Here is an 8,493-nt window from a genome sequence, read left to right on the forward strand (position 1 = left end):
ATTCACAGTGAACTGGACAAAGATGCTCTTCACAGCTGCTCTGCAGTTTGGAGTGTGATCACATTGCTTTCTGCTTGTTCCAGGGAATAGTGAAATCCTTTCCCACAGCAATGTAACAACAGAGTGAGGCTTTCCGAAATGGAAATAGGATTGTAAGCAGTTCTTCATATTAAATATCACCTTTCTACCTTGAAATTAGACTACAAGATTATAGACTTGCTTTATAAATAAAATTCATCATTTGTGTTATAATTGTACTTATTTATGGACAGTAAATTGGACAAAATATAAACTATATGGCAGCTAATTAGCTTTGATTTAATGCCAGAACTCATTCTACCACACTTACTGGAATGAAAGGTTAACTACTTTGAACATACTACTAAGTAGAAAAAATTGAAGAGTACTTAACCTCTTAGCACTTTCAATTTTGTGGGAAATAAACAGCTATATAACATGATCTAATAAGCTTATCGAATGAGCTAAATGCCAGGATAGTGGTAGAAACTCAACATATGGTATCAAGAAATTCACAACTATCTTATTATTTTTATTGACCAGAATATACATGAAGGCTACCCTTACTGTCTCTGTGTTTGTGCATGCACGTTCATGTGTACAAGTACCTGCATGTGCAGAAACCAGTGGAGAACTTGCCATGGTTTATCACTCAAAATTATCCTATCGACATATAGTCTCCCATTAAACCTAGCTTATCAATTCCCAATCTAATAAGTAGATTAATTATATGTAATTATATATATGCATTATATGTAATTAAGTATATGTGTGCATGTTATTCTATCATAAATGTTGAAATTGAACATACATATAATTGTATTATTAAAATAAAATGTAAATATGTATATATAGAATGAATATATATATGTATGTATATTGCTTTTTTATAGAACTTTATGGTGACAAAGGAAAGAGCTACACACACATAAACAAACATATACACACATACACAGATACACATATATGTACTCAAAATGTATTTAATCAACTAGTGCTTCTTAAAGTGACATACTACAAATCATTTAAAAATTTCTTGTATTTGAAAGACTGTAATATAGATAACCAGAGAAAGAAGAAAATGGAAAACAATTCCTTCATAAGTATAAAATTAATTTCTACTATCTTAAAATCTATCTTTATAACACCATTAAAGCATAATTATATTATTTAAAATCATCAAATGTTAAAAAAGTTAGAAACTCTGTGTGCTGATAAAAAAGATGAAGTGTTTTGCAGTAGCAGTGTTAGGTGCCTGAGAAATGTCAACCTAGGCATATCACATTAAATATGGGAGATATTTACATACAGTTTAAAAGCCAACTTTACCCAGATCGTACAGAAATGTTCATTAGTATGGAAACTTAGATATCTGTCCTAGTCACATTCCATTTCTCTGAGCAGAAGCAACTTTGTGAAGACAGGATTTATTTAGTGATTCACATTGAAGGCTACCTGCCACCCCCACTCCAATGAAGTCTTGTGAAAACCCCAAAAACTTGGCCATAGAGCAGAGGCAAAAAGCTTCAAAGGAAGCCAGTCTCTTGGAGTTCATTCATGACAAGCCTAACTCAGAGGTAGCCCAGATATGTCCTTGGGAACTCGAGTGCTAGGTGCCCAGCAAGATATGATTGACTATAGCTAAACAAAATTGGACATTGCTCTCTGACCTTTACCAATGTTCCAAATGTTCCAACATCTTAGCCAAACCTTGGCTTGGAATTTCATAAAGAATGTTACCCATCCAGACTAATTGCCTTCAGCATTGTTTGGGAGATAGTAAAGTGGTAGGACATTGAAGCTTAGAAAATGGGAATTATTTATCCCAGGGCAAAGTCAAGTTGAATCCTCGTTTTCAGTCATGTATGGAAGCTGAGCCACTCTTAGGAATTAGCAAGAATGAGACTCCCAGGAACGTGTCTCTACTAGCCCAGAAGATTAGCATAGTGGGCATTTTACTAAGGGTGGATAGGACCTTAGGCTGAGTGTGTGTGTGTGTGTGTGTGTGTGTGTGTGTGTGTGTGTGACAGTGTACAGCAGAGAACAGAGAACATTCGAGACTCAAGCTTTCAATCGTCAAGCCTCATTAGGTCCACAGCATCCCCGGGACCCAGAGCGCTCGGGCCAGGGGGGTGCAGTGCCTGTCCAGAAGAGGTAGCTGCTTTAGACCCAGTGTGTTTCAGGTGGCCTCAGATGTACCTTGACCACTAAGCTGCCAGATTTTTCATGTCTCTTTTGTAATGACTATACAAGTCTGATGCCATTTTTGAGAAATACACTCAGATTATGCACTTCCTTGTGTCTGCCACTATTTCTCCACTGACACCTTGTCAACCTGTACCAGAACCCTGTTTCTCCCATGGGTTGAGGGAGGCCAAGACTGGCTAGCCTGCGGCAGCTACCAGAGCATAGACTCAAGTAGGAACGGGAAGTAAAGAGGCACACTGGTTAATGGCTCCACCATGGGCTTCTGCTTAGCTAGCCATCCTACACAGTCCCACACTACCTGCCTATAGGATGCTGGTATTTCAGGTATACTGGACCCTTCTCCACCAATTTTTAATCAATAAAGTCCTCCATAGACATACTCCCAGAAGAGTATGAGTTGGACAGCTACTTATTTGAGACTCCCTGTGTTAAGGTGAAAACTAAAGGTAATTGTACTAGCATATAAAAAAAAAAATTAAGCAAATTGTTTTGTTTGAGCTTTAAATTTTAATTTGTTGCTTTGAATTCTTTTTCTAATTCTTAGTATTTATCAGTCTCTTGGTTCTAGTAAAGCTTCTTCAGACAGCTCTCATTTTCTATTGAAATACAACTTGTGTTTGATTTTTGAGTCATTCCTTGGATCAGCAAGTGTGGGGTAGTGAGCTGTGTCCATCCAGCCTGGTTGAGCTCAGGCTTTGAATCCCTGAGACCCAGTAGGTGACTTCTGCCTGCAAGGGACACCAGGTGTTTGGCCATGCTCTTTCAGTTCCTGGCTCCTGTTGCAGCTACGTCTTCCCACAGGTCCCCTGCAGAGACAGGTGTGGCCATCAGTTTCTTAGGGCAAAGGACTCAGTTCCCTGGTATTCTGTTTGGACTCCACCCCCACAGTTACCTGGCAACAGTCAGGTAGGGCTGTCCCACTCTAAAAGTGGCTCTTTGCCCCCTCCTCCCACTCTTATTGTCTTACTCTCTTGCTCTTACTCTCTTACTTTTGTCTCTTTCTCTCTTGATCTCCCTCTCTCCACATTCCCTTCCCCCCTCTCTCTACTTGGCCATGGCTGGCCTCTATTTCTGTACTCTCTCCCAACCCCACACTCGCCTTTCTACAATAAATGCCTTAAAGCCATGGAATGTCTCTCCTCATTGGAATCTGCCATGCTAGAGTATTGGAGCAGGTCTTCCCCTAATGAGCTTCACATCTATTCTCCCACAATGAAGCACTCTCATTCTCACTAGACCCAGTCGGAACTCTTTTCTCCCTGCCTTTTTCCCTTCTGCCCAGGCCAGAGCCCACTAGTGGGCCCCCTCTCTGTTCTCGGCTCTTCTTCAGCATTCAGTGGCATCTGTGGTGCCCAATAGCCTGAACTTGTCATCCTCAGTCTCTGTGCAGGCCCAGGGACCCTGAGCTAATTCCAGAAGTTCTGTGGGGACCTCAGACTATGTTTGCCTACCCCAACTTCCCTTGTTTGCCTTGCCTCCATGAGTAGCCCTAGCCCTGTGGGGGCCAGACGCAGGACCCCATTTTTAACCCATAAGCAAGTGTGCTTCAGGGAATATTGGAATATCAGTGAGGGAGAAAGGCAATAGGATACGGCTTTATATACCTCAGAGGTAAAATATTAGAAGAGTCATAATTTAGATACAAATGAATGCTTAGAAATGCATATATATATATATATGTATATATATATATATACATATATATATATATATACATATATATATATATATTGAGACAGAATTCATCTGTGTATTCATAGCTGTTCTGGGACTCAATACGTAGAGCAGGTTGGCTTTGAATACTCATGAGATTTTCATGCATCTACCTTCCCAGTGATGGGTTTCAAGGTATGCACCACTACTTCTCTGAGAGTTTGAACTTTTACTTTTAATTTTAAAATATATTTTTGTTGTTAATGTTGCTTTATTTATTTTAAAATATGGTTTCTGTAATTCATAAGACCTGGGAATCATCACTAAGTAATACAGGCTAGATTTGACCTAACCTCTGCCTATGCATGTGGGTATTCCATGTATACATTAATGTCTGATGTACATTTTGTCATAAGTGATGACAATTTTGATGATAATTTAAGAAATACAGAATAATGCATGTATATTTTATGCATATTTTCCATCTACCTGATTTGTGGGGATTTCTAATTTAGGAATAAAGTAACAGATACTACCCCCCCGCAGAAACATACACACACAGATTCAGAGACAGAGGCAGACAGAGACAGAGAGAGATTGAGAAAGTGAGAGAGAGAGAGAGAGAGAGAGAGAGAGAGAGACCAATTTAAGCTGCATATGTTAATGTGTTGGTACTCTCCTGTATCACAGAAACAAATTATAGGTGTCCTGAATAGAAAGCTATACTCTGCTTCAATATCTATGATCAGATTATGTGTGTGCGTGTATATGTGTGTGTGTGTGTTTGTGTGTGTGTGTGTGTGTGTGTGCGTGTGTGCATGTGTAATAAAACTCAGGAGACATAGCAATGAAAATGCAAATTGAGCAAGATACAATATATTATAAAGGCTGTGGTTTATTTATGTGTATATTAACTATGCACTGAGTAAATTGTAATTTAAATTATTTAAAATTTTAGATGTACAAGTATATCTATGGCAAGATACTTCCTTTTGCAGAATTTATATTCTAAGAAGATAGAAGGAAGAAGCAACAAATTAAACAAAAGACATTGACTTAGAAATACACATATTTTATTAAGAAATTCCAGCAGAGTGACAAGAGAATGAATAATTTGGAAGTTGTAATTTTTAGATGAATCTTGGTGAGAGCTTCCCTGAAGTGATAAAATGTGGTGAATGGCAAGAAGCCAGCTTTGTAAACTATTGAACAAATTCACTTATGGCTTGTCTGTTTGATTTTCTTTATTAGTTACTTTGATCATCAGTGTGGTAAGATACCTTAAAAAACTTAAAAGGAAGTAGAATTTTTTTCACTCATGGTGTGGGAGGGTATGTTTCATTATAGTATGGAGGCATAGGCTAGGTGTGAAAAGCAAAACTGATTAATCTCCCAGGCTTCCTCCTATCAGGCCATTTCCTCTAGTTAATTGCATGTGGTTAAGGCCTCACCACATTGTTCAACAACATTACTAACTGGTCAACAAGGGTGTAAACTAAGAGCTTGCAAGAACAACTCACATTTCACCTGCTGGGCCACATGTTTCATGGCTGGTGGTGGGGAACAAAAGGGATGGGAAAGAAGGACCTGCATTCTGCCAGAGCTCTGGTACTCTGGGCAGACAGATGCAGGTGTCTGTCTGTGCAGTTCTACTCTGCCAGGTGGGTAACTGGCTGTGTGAAGCCACAGGATCCCAGTTTGCAGGGAGCTGAGGGAGACAGCTGTAGGGGTCCCTGGGACTCGTGGAGGCCAAGGACACAGGTTCTAGCCCTTGGGCATCGCAGGCAATGCTGGATACCATGGAAGAGCTGAGAACAAAGGGAGAAAGTGGGCAGGTGAGAGGGAGCAGGCAGCGCTCACCTGGTCCGGTCTTGCTGCAAATGCTGGGCCAACACAGTGAGTCTAGTTAAAAAGAGACAATTCATGGTCTTAAGATATTTTATTGTAGAAAAGAGACAGAGAGAGAAAAGGTAGAGAAGTAGAGGCAGGGGCAAGGGAGAGTTAAGACAAGAGTAAGAAGAGAGAAGGAAGAGAGAAGTAGGAGGGGCAAACCACCCATTATATGGTGGGCTGGGCCACCTGTCTGTGGGGCAGGGCATACCTGGCTGTGGTCAGTGACTAGGGGTAGAGTCCAGCCAGAATGCTGAGAGCTTGGGGCATTGTCTACATGATAGATAACACAGGGTAATGGAGTTGGAGGACTCATGGAGTCAGTTATCTATGTCTGGAAAACATGGCTTGAGCAGAACCAGCCCACAGTCCCACTCAGGTCTGTGTTCGCTTCAGTTGGAGGTTAGACAGGACCTGCAAAATGAAATGGTTGAGAACAAAGAGGCAGATACCAAGTAGAGTTGTATCAAGGTGTCTGTATATTTGGGGGTATTTTGAGCTTATATAAGCAGGTAAGAACGGAAACCGAATTATCAAGAAATAAAATATTTGCATAACATAAACATTGCAGGAGAAGTCAGGAAAGAGTCAGGAGGAGTCAGGAGGGAGTCAGGAGTTAAGGTCACCAGCGGCTAGGATGTCTGCAGATGTCCTCAGGCAGTAGGCACTGTCTTTGTAGCTCAGGGGGAACTTCTCCAACAACTTCTTTCAGAGATATGCTGATAGTCTGCAGAAGGTCTTTCTCCTTAATTTCCCAGGTGACCACCTTGGGCAAAAATCGACAAAGTCTAGAAGCTGAACTGGGTGTGGAAGGCAACAATGGCTTTACTGTTCCATCCCTTGTAGAATTCTCTGTTGGGTCACTGGAAGTAAGCCTCACTCAACCTAGAACACAGACTGCTTTTACATCTTACACATGACAGATGTAAAATGCTTTTACATTTTATCCATGATATTTTTTTCACATATTGCTTTGTTTTAGAAGTCCAGACAATGGATATGAGCAACGGTGAACCTAAGCATTGGTAGTCATATGACTGAAGCTTTGAGTGAAAATGGAGGCCTGACTAGAAGAGGTGTTGGTTTTTTTTTTTTTTAAATAGAGCTTTAAAATTGAAATATTATGATCTGTATAAGAGGGAGGAAATGACATTATGATCCTTAGGGTGATATTAATTTAATGAAAAGAAACAAATAGATTTAGATGAGAGTAGAGGAAAGGAGATACTAAAATAACACATGTCTAGAGAAGACATTATAGCAGAAAACATATAAATGAGAAGCTTTGCCATGAAGACTTTGTGTGACACACAGTGAGTGGCACATGCTATAACTGGGAAAATAGTACAAAAGCAAATCCAACAGAGTTTGGGGAAATCTAACTTTAAATGATGTGTTTTTCTTAGTAGCATACATACAGGAAAACATAAAAATAAAAGCAATTAAAAACAGGAACTAGAGCCCGGAAGTGGTGGCACATGCCTTTAATCTCAGCACTTGGGAGGCAGAGGCAGGCAGATTTCTGAGTTTGAGGCCAGTCTGGTCTACAGAGTGAGTTCCAGGATAGCCAGTGCTATATAGAGAAACCATGTCTTGAAAAACAAAAACAACAACAACAACAAAATCCAAAATTAAGGCATTATCATTTACAATGCTAACAGTTCACTGGGGACAGAAACAGAAAATTAACTTGTTTTATTTAAATAAGCTAGGTTCTTTACCTGAACCAGTAGTTACTCTTCTATTGTGGAATCTAAGGTGTTTTGCAAAGAGAGATGAAGTTAATACTGTATTTTACCTTTCTATGAAAGAGAGAAAATGAGAGAGGAAAACAAGAATGAAGAAATATATGAAACGTATGCCCTTCTACATGGAAAAAAAAGACATGTCCAAAGAGAAATATTTAAACCTGGAAAGGAGCATAAACACCCAAGTTATTTATAGTTTATGATACTAGGAAATGACTTTTCCTAAGAAAATTATTTTATAGGTAATCTGAAAATGAAGCTGAAAATAAAAATGGAGCTCATTATTATGTTAGGATAAATTTGTATGCTGTTTGCAAAATGCTGTTAGTTAAAATAGTAAATTCTTAAAATGTTTATGTATTTTGAAGAATTAAGGCATTTCTAAGAACAGATCTCCAAAACTTACCTAATGAAATGCTACTAAGTATAATTTTAAAGTATCCCAATATAGATAATATAAAAAATATACTAAAAGTCAACTTATTCCTATAATGATATGCTATAAAATTATTATAAATATCTTATTTTGAATACTACTTGCTAACATAAAATTAAATCACATTACATTTTGTGGTAGAATAAAATATTATTTAATCACAGATGTGTAAATATAAGCATAACTGTATGAGAATCTTAATAATTTTCAATGCAAGTATATTTATTTAGAATGATTGGTTGTATTTACACAACACACACACACACACACACACACACACATATATATATAAAACATTAGTGAAAGAGAGGTCATCATTTGAATGAGAGCAGGAAGGAGCCACAGATTTGGAAGGAAGAAAGGAAAAAGAAAATGATGTAATCATCTAATAATCTCAAAAAATGGTGATAACTACACCATGTTAATATGTGATGTACATGTTAGAAATAGCAGAGTCAGGAAGTGGTGGTGTATGCCTTTAATCTCAGCACTTGGGAAGCAGAGGCAGGCAGATTTCTGAGTTCAAGGCCAGCCTGGTCT

This window comes from Mastomys coucha, unplaced genomic scaffold (genome assembly GCF_008632895.1).
Source record: "Mastomys coucha isolate ucsf_1 unplaced genomic scaffold, UCSF_Mcou_1 pScaffold9, whole genome shotgun sequence".
NCBI lineage: Eukaryota > Metazoa > Chordata > Mammalia > Rodentia > Muridae > Mastomys > Mastomys coucha.